Below are 9,191 nucleotides of genomic sequence, written 5' to 3'. Positions count from 1 at the left end.
AAGTTTCGCGACCAAATTCACCTGATCTAGGACAAATCTGGGACGCTACAAGTTTACGGAATTTTGCGTGAACTGTCCTTATCATCTGATGCTGCATACTTTCGGAGACCAAATAAAGACTTGTCGAACCGATGATAGGCAGAGCGTATTGTGTTCCAAAGGTGGATCAACACACTGTTAACTAGATGCTCATAATATTTTTCTCGTCAGCGTGCATCTATATCGCCAACGGCCTTGCCGCAGCGGTAACACGGGTTCCCGTCAGATCACCGAAGTTAAGCGCTGTCGGGCTGGGCTCGCACTTGGATGGGTTACCATCCGGTCTGCAGAGCGCTGTTGGCAAGCGGGTTGCACTCAGCCCTTGTAAGGCAAAATGAGGAGCTACTTGATTGAGAAGTAGCGACTCCGCTCTCGGAAACTGACATACGGGCGGGAGAGCGGTGTGCTGACCACATGCCCCTCCATATCCGCATCCAGTGACGTCTGTGGTATGAGGATGACACGGCGGCCGGTCAGTACCGTTGGGTCTTCGTGGCGTGTTCGGGAGGAGTTTAGTTTTTTTACTGCATCTATATCCGCTCTCTGTGAACAATGTGCATGGCATACAATACTTCATATTTTTCCTAATGTTGAAGTTTCTACCCGTTCCATTCGCATATCGACTGCAGGAATAATGACTGCCTCAGTGTGACAGTGATCGCAATAATTAGTCCTGTCTTCGCGGTGCATATGGAAGCAATTCGTAGAAAGCTGTATGATGTTCATAGTTCCCTGCACAAACTCTGTAAGTGGGCTCCTGGGGAATAATTGGCGTTTATCATCAAGTGTCTATTAGTTCCAGATTTTCAACATATCCATGACATTTCCGGGCGTATCTGGATAACCACCTACCTGCACTGATCACACTCATTCCCGTCAGATCACCGAAGTTAAGCGCTGTGGGACTTGGCTACCACATGGATGGGTGACCGCATGGGTCTGCCGAATACTTTTGGCAAGCAGAGTGCACTCAGCCCTTGTGTGGCCAATTGAGGAGTTACTTGATTGAGAAAAAGCGGCTCCGACCACGAAAACTGACAACAGCCTGGAGAGTTGTGTACTGACCACATACCCAATACCCCTCCATATCCGCATCCAGTGACGCGCATTGGCTCAGAATGACACGGCGGTCGACGATTACCGTTGGGTCTTCCGAGGCCTGTTCGCACGGTGTGTGAGTCCCCGTGTGTCGAACAAATCTACCGTCATTCGTTTTGCCCTTCTTTGGCCGCGCTAAATATCCCCTGTTACTCCTAGTTACTTCCGCACTTGAGCAAGTATTTTGTAAGCAGTCTCCTTTGTAGGCTGTTTTTTATCAGTATCCTCCTAATGGAGCAAAGTCTGGCACCTGATTCATCTACAACTTAGTCAACGTGACTGTTGTTGTTGTTGTGGTCTTCAGTCCTGAGACTGGTTTGATGCAGCTCTCCATACTACTCTATCCTGTGCAAGCTTCTTCATCTCCCAGTATCTACTGCAACCTACATCCTTCTGAATCTGCTTAGTGTATTCGTCTCTTGGTCTCCCTCTACAATTTTTACCCTCCACGCTGCCCTCCAATACTAAATTGGTGATCCCTTTATGCCTCAGAACATGTCCTACCAACCGATCCCTTCTTCTAGTCAAGTTGTGCCACAAACTTCTCATCACCCCACTCCTATTCAATACCTTCTCATTAGTTATATGATCTACCTATATAATCTTCAGCATTCTTCTGTATCACCACGTTTCGAAAGCTTCTAGTCTCTTCTTGTCCAAACTAGTTATCGTCCATGTTTCACTTCCATACATGGCTACACTCCATACAAATACTTACAGAAACGACTTCCTGACACTTAAATCTATACTCGATGTTAACAAATTTCTCTTCGTCAGAAACGCTTTCTTTTTCTCTTTTTCTATCTCTTGATAACGACGTCCTCCTGAGTAGTCCCCGCCCGGAGATCCGAATGGGGGACTATTTTACCTCCGGAATATTTTACCCAAGAGGACGCCATCATCATTTAACCAAACAGTAAAGCTGCATGCCCTCGGGAAAAATTACGGCCGTAGTTTCCACTTGCTTTCAGCCGTTCGCAGTACCAGTACAGCAAAGCCGTTTTGGCTAGTGTTACAAGGCCAGATCAGTCAATCATCCAGACTGTTGCCCCTGCAACTACTGAAAAGGCTGCTGCCCCTCTTCAGGAACCACACGTTTGTCTGGCCTCTCAACATATACCCCTCCATTGCGGTTGCACCTACAGTACGGCTATCTGTGTCGCTGAGGCACGCAAGCCTCCTCACCAACGGCAAGGTCCATGGTTCATGGGGGCCAAAGTGATTATTCCATTTAAAATCCCCACAAATCGTTACACCCGGCTTTTTATATGAGTTGCTTGATTCCAGCTGTGACTCATTAATGTTGTAATCACAGGATATTATGTTTTGCGTTTTGCGTTTTGTAAAGGTAGAATTATATATTTTTGAATATTCAAGCACGTTACTAGTCTTTACATCACCTTGTAATCTTATCAAGATCTGAATGAGTATTGCACAGCGTTACCCCGTTAGTTCTACGTTACACAGGGCAATTACGTGACGATGTTACGAACTACCTTGGATGATGGAGAAGGGTAAATGTATCAATTTCAGATAAGGGTCCTTGGTCGAAAGTTACAAGCGAAAATCTGACTGGAATACATACACCAGTGCTGTTGTTGCTAGGATTGTAGAATAGGAGAGTTTCAGAAGTGATAGTATTGGCCAAAACGAGAAAAAATGTCCAGTAAACATTCGCTCCAAAATGCATGGGCACGTGTTCAATATAAGAGATCTATTTCAAAGTATCGATGATGAACAAGTGCCCATATCTGTTAAGCCAATCACTTCAGAGCTCACTTTTACTGGACTTTTTTTCTTGATTTGGTCCTTACGATCTACCACCTTTGAAAGTTAGCACGAACTGAATCGGTGCATGTATTCCACTGTCAGAGATATCAGAACGATTTTCGCTTATAACTCTCGATTCGTTCATTTCCGAACCTGGGCCCTTTAGCTCAAATTGATAAATTTCCTCTTCTCCACCGTCCCCGAAAATTAAATACGTCGTCACGGAATCACCCTGTGGATAACAGCGAAATGTCTCAGGCTACAATTAATATTGAACACTAAGTGACTCAACACACTTCCCTACATCACACCTGAACATATAGCATCTGTAGAAGACCTTCATTCGAGATAACACGCTGCGTCCTCACTACCAAGAAGTACTCAATTCAGCCACAAATTTAAACCAAATATGTGAGCGGTTTCCTTAACTCTTTGGTGTGTCAAATGCTTTTCCGAAGTCTAGAAGTGCTGTTTCTACGCAATTTAGGATATATTTTGATAAAAGCACGAGCCGGTAGGAGGAAGTCTTTCTATTCGGCACACCCATTTCGTTTGAGCTTAGAATGTGTTCAAAGATTCAACGACAGATGTATGTCAATGACGCCGACAGTTTTGTGGCCCTCTTTTTCTACTCTTCGTTTGGACGCAAGTGCTCTTTTTTTCAACTAATGAGCATAATCTTTTGTATGAGAGATCTACTGCATAATGTAGTTAAAAGAGAACTGTAAACTGATAGGGATTCTATCGGGCCCTGGGTCCTTCATTAACTTTAGCGATTACCACTGTTTCTAAAAAATGTTCATATGTGTGTGACATCTTATAGGACTTAACTGCTAAGGTCATCAGTCCCTAAGCTTACACGCTACTTAACCTAAATTATCCTAAGGACAAACACGTACACCCATGCCCTAGGGAGGACTCGAATCTCCGCCGGGACCAGCCGTTCAGTCCATGACTGCAGCGCCTTAGACCGCTTTTTTTTTCGTTGTTGATCGTTGGGTTTGGTCATTGCGGACGTCACATGACATCCGTTAAAGTTCGTTTGTTGACCCTTCCACTCAGTTTTTTTTATTATTATTATTACAGAGGCCAACCGGCTCTCTGACCGAACACGCTGAGCTACCGTGCCGGCAACGTTCGCCTAATCCCGCGCGGCCCACTGTTTCTAAACACCGCTGACACTAATATCTTTGTCACTCAATTTTGCAGTGCTGTGATAGTTGAACTGGTGCCACTGACAGCGTTTACATATATCCATAATTTGACCATGTTTTGTGAGAGGTTTTTCCATAAGATTCTGTAGTCGTCGAAGGCTACAAGAATGCCCTTTCCATAACCAAATTCTTTTCACTCGAAATCTCTCTACCTATAGCCTATGGCTTCTTCTCTTTTTATTGTGCACCATTTCCTGTTTATTTATATTTATTTACAGAGACTTATGTCACATCAAGTGATCGATTTTTTTTTAAATTTGTTCCACAGCTCATCTTCATGTTCATGCCCAGAGCTAAATGTTTCCAGATCTACGATATCACTGCCACTTAATGTACTTTAGGGAACATCTACATCTCCGTGATACTCTGTAATTGATAGTAAAGTGCCTGGCAGAGGGCTCACCTAACCACCTTTAAGCTATTTCTCTATAGTTCCACAGGCTCTTATTTTTCTTATTTTACTATGATAATAATTTCTCCCTATGGATTTGGGCGTCCACAACATCTTTTCGCATTCCGAGGAGAAAGCTGATAATTGAAATTTCATGAAAATATTCTGCGGCAACAAAAAACACCTTTGCTTTAATGACTGCCACCCCAATTCGTGCGTCATATCCGTAGCACTGAGTTCCGTGATAATACAAAACTAGCTGCCCTTATTTGCATTTTTTCGGTGTCTTCCGTGAATGCCATCTGATGCGGATCCACACCGCGCAGCACTACTCCATATGAGGACGGAAAACCGTAGTGTAGACAGTCTCTACGTAGTCTGTTGCATCTTCTAAGTGTTCTGCCATGAAAACACAGTCTTTGGTTTGCCGCCACCGCAACATTATCTATGTGATCATTACAGATCCCTAAGTATTTAGCTGAACTGGATCTTTTATATAAATCAGGAACAGCAGATGTCCTATAACACTTCCCTTGGCAAAGATAAATAGCACTTCTGTTTTACTAAATGACGTTCTATCATTTACTACGAACTGTGGCTTTTCTGACAGGAAATCATGAATCCAATCCCACAACTGGGACGATACTTCGTAGGGACACATTTTGACTAGAAATCACTTGTTAGGAACGGTATTAAAAGCCTTCAGGAAGTGTAAAAATATGGAATCAATTTGAGATCCGCTGTCGATAGCACTCATTACTTCGTGTGAGTAAAGAGCTTGTTGTGTTTAACAAGAACAACATTTTCTGCATACATGTTGGCTACTTGTCCATAAATTATTTTCAATGCAATTCATAAGGTTCTAACACAGTATATGTTGCAAAATCGTCTGCAGATCGAAGTTAGTGATATGGTCTATAATTCAGCGGGATTGATCATATTTCCTTTCTTGAGTCTTTGGGTACGGATCTTTCGTCAGTGAGCGCTTGTATACGACTGCCAAATATGGAGGTATTGTATCAGCAGCGTCATGTGAATATTTGTACTAGTTTTAGTTCGCCTTTGTACTTTGGTTAGCACTTGTGCTTCAACTGCCTCATGGTCAGTGACACTCATTTCAATGTGTATTTCTTCAAGAGGTCATGTCGGTGTTTTGCCATTACATCTAATATATTTGCATCCTCAGCGGGCTTCCGAACTACCCGTTCTAAGTACTTTCAGAAGAAAAATTCAGTATTATTTCGCAAGATGTATTGACACCACGACTTTTACAAACAGGTAACTATTCCTGGCGGTGTTGGATGAATAAAAGTCTCGTCCAATGATGACGGCTTGATTGACGAATATTAAACTAGAGACCTGAGGTTTTCTTCAGTGTTTTCAGTTACACACGGCGTTGAATCTCGTAGTCGAGAGAAATACCCAAGCTTATGCTAGCCATTCATGTTGAGTCTTGTCCAAGCAATCTCGCTTATAGTTGCAATTTCTACCTAGGTGGGTCTGAGTTTCTTGTCTGCTCCAATAAATACACTACTCCGTTTCCCCTTTGGCTATGCTTTCCATACGCAGAGTTATCCCACAATCTCACTCTGTCAATTCCTGGTTTTAGGCGAATTTCTATGCGTAGTATAATATAAACCTCATTGCTTTCTGGACTAGTTGAAACTCTGCTTCGGAAATCGATCACTAGGATACTAATAGTATCATTAATTAGGGACAGTTCTTTAGAGTTTAGTATTTAGTGGTCTCTGTCAACAGTCAGCTCTGATGTGTTGCACTGCACCCTTGATCCACATAAAGGGAACCCACAAGTCTGATTCTGTGGCGCAATTGAAGAGAGTCAGAGCCTAGTTTGCTACAGAACCTCTGACGTCCTTGGTTCAGGCTTTCCACTAGACTTAGAAACTCAGAACTTCGGGATGGGGTGTTGGGGAGAGGGGTGTCACGAGCAGTTATGCGGACAATGCTGCAGATTCTGAGCTTTGTTGAGATTCCATCAGCAAAGCTGGTCTTCTCAATTCTCTCCGCCAGTTGCTGGAATGATACATGTACGACCGCTAGAAAGACTAACACACAGCGTACGTTTTCTACGTGTATGATTTCTATGCTGGTACTAAGGTGTAACTTCTCAGTTTTATAAGTGTAAGTGTCTAAGTGTAATTTTTCAAAGGAAAATTATTACTTTCATATCAGTGAAACTTTTAGACTTTAATCTGTCTGTGTAAATACACTCCTGGAAATGGAAAAAAGAACACATTGACACCGGTGTGTCAGACCCACCATACTTGCTCCGGACACTGCGAGAGGGCTGTACAAGCAATGATCACACGCACGGCACAGCGGACACACCAGGACCCGCGGTGTTGGCCGTCGAATGGCGCTAGCTGCGCAGCATTTGTGCACCGCCGCCGTCAGTGTCAGCCAGTTTGCCGTGGCATACGGAGCTCCATCGCAGTCTTTAACACAGGTAGCATGCCGCGACAGCGTGGACGTGAACCGTATGTGCAGTTGACGGACTTTGAGCGAGGGCGTATAGTGGGCATGCGGGAGGCCGGGTGGACGTACCGCCGAATTGCTCAACACGTGGGGCGTGAGGTCTCCACAGTACATCGATGTTGTCGCCAGTGGTCGGCGGAAGGTGCACGTGCCCGTCGACCTGGGACCGGACCGCAGCGACGCACGGATGCACGCCAAGACCGTAGGATCCTACGCAGTGCCGTAGGGGACCGCACCGCCACTTCCCAGCAAATTAGGGACACTGTTGCTCCTGGGGTATCGGCGAGGACCATTCGCAACCGTCTCCGCACACCGTTAGGCCGTCTTCCGCTCACGCCCCAACATCGTGCAGCCCGCCTCCAGTGGTGTCGCGACAGGCGTGAATGGAGGGACGAATGGAGACGTGTCGTCTTCAGCGATGAGAGTCGCTTCTGCCTTGGTGCCAATGATGGTCGTATGCGTGTTTGGCGCCGTGCAGGTGAGCGCCACAATCAGGACTGCATACGACCGAGGCACACAGGGCCAACACCCGGCATCATGGTGTGGGGAGCGATCTCCTACACTGGCCGTACACCACTGGTGATCGTCGAGGGGACACTGAATAGTGCACGGTACATCCAAACCGTCATCGAACCCATCGTTCTACCATTCCTAGACCGGCAAGGGAACTTGCTGTTCCAACAGGACAATGCACGCCCGCATGTATCCCGTGCCACCCAACGTGCTCTAGAAGGTGTAAGTCAACTACCCTGGCCAGCAAGATCTCCGGATCTGTCCCCCATTGAGCATGTTTGGGACTGGATGAAGCGTCGTCTCACGCGGTCTGCACGTCCAGCACGAACGCTGGTCCAACTGAGGCGCCAGGTGGAAATGGCATGGCAAGCCGTTCCACAGGACTACATCCAGCATCTCTACGATCGTCTCCATGGGAGAATAGCAGCCTGCATTGCTGCGAAAGGTGGATATACACTGTACTAGTGCCGACATTGTGCATGCTCTGTTGCCTGTGTCTATGCGCCTGTGGTTCTGTCAGTGTGATCATGTGATGTATCTGACCCCAGGAATGTGTCAATAAAGTTTCCCCTTCCTGGGACAATGAATTCACGGTGTTCTTATTTCAATTTCCAGGAGTGTAATATGATTGTATGCTCACTACTGGCTATATCTAACCATTACTCATATTGCACAGGAAGCTTCTGTCTTTAAAGTACCTACACGCTTTATTACGTACACTGTATGCAATCCTCCTGAACAAAATGCATCTGACTTACCACATACGAAAACTAAGTTACCGTATAGGCTCTATACGTAATCTCAATCCTTACATTCCCAATGAAAAAACAATTACACGACCGCTGAGCTAAACAACATCCGAATGTGGACGTAATCTGAGTGCACAGTCACTGTTCCGTAGGTCCACAACACAGTATTTAATTCTGTGCTTAACAATCACGTTAGCTTGTCTGTGTAACGGACAAACAGCTATGTCTTGCAGTTGCATGTCTGAAAATAAATCACGCTGCTTTGCAAAATATTGCGCCAGCTTAAAATATAGTTAAGTCAGACATAGCGAGCTGCAATTTGAGTCCAAAATATTTTTCTTTTAAAACCATTGAGTACCACGTGGAGGCTTAATGTCAAATAATTTGGAAACTAATTTCACTTCAGTTTTGTGTTGCTTAGCATAAACCAAATACGAACGTACCTACATCACTGGGTATTATTATAAACAAGTAGCAGAAATTTGGAAATCAACAGTAAATTTGAAAAGTTAGCTCTCCAACAAAATATCTATGAAACTTCATTCGTTAAACAAAATTTATAATCACCATTTAAAAATGAAAAGGGCTAAACACTGATGTATTTCTTTCCTGAGCTCAATCATTTACGAGATAATGAAACAACAGTACCGTAATAGTCAAACAATGGAAGATACGAAAATTAACGAACCAAAACTGAAAATGATACCTAAACGCGACATCCCAATTTCTGCAAAACTAGTGCACGTGGTTCGACGTTATCTTTTTTAATAACTTTCAGGTTACAGCGACAACATTCTGAACTTACGCCTCCATGTCAGTGCACACGCCTTCTTTCAATCACGTTCGACAACGAAGTCTCTCAGTCTCTCACACGGATTAGTTCTTGACAACAACACAAACTTTGGAGTACAGAGAGTCTCC

At 44.5% G+C, this 9,191-nt stretch overlaps 1 pseudogene; it reads left to right on the top strand.

Annotated features, from left to right (window-relative positions):
- Positions 1-224: 224 nt before the first annotated feature.
- LOC126260975 (5S ribosomal RNA) lies at positions 225-342 on the top strand (annotated as a pseudogene).
- The last annotated feature ends 8,849 nt before the right edge of the window (positions 343-9,191 follow it).

The sequence above is a fragment of the Schistocerca nitens genome, chromosome 5, assembly GCF_023898315.1.
Source record: "Schistocerca nitens isolate TAMUIC-IGC-003100 chromosome 5, iqSchNite1.1, whole genome shotgun sequence".
Taxonomy (NCBI): Eukaryota; Metazoa; Arthropoda; class Insecta; order Orthoptera; family Acrididae; genus Schistocerca; species Schistocerca nitens.
Note: the sequence above shows the minus strand (reverse complement) of the source record. Positions and strands in the feature narration are given on the sequence as shown.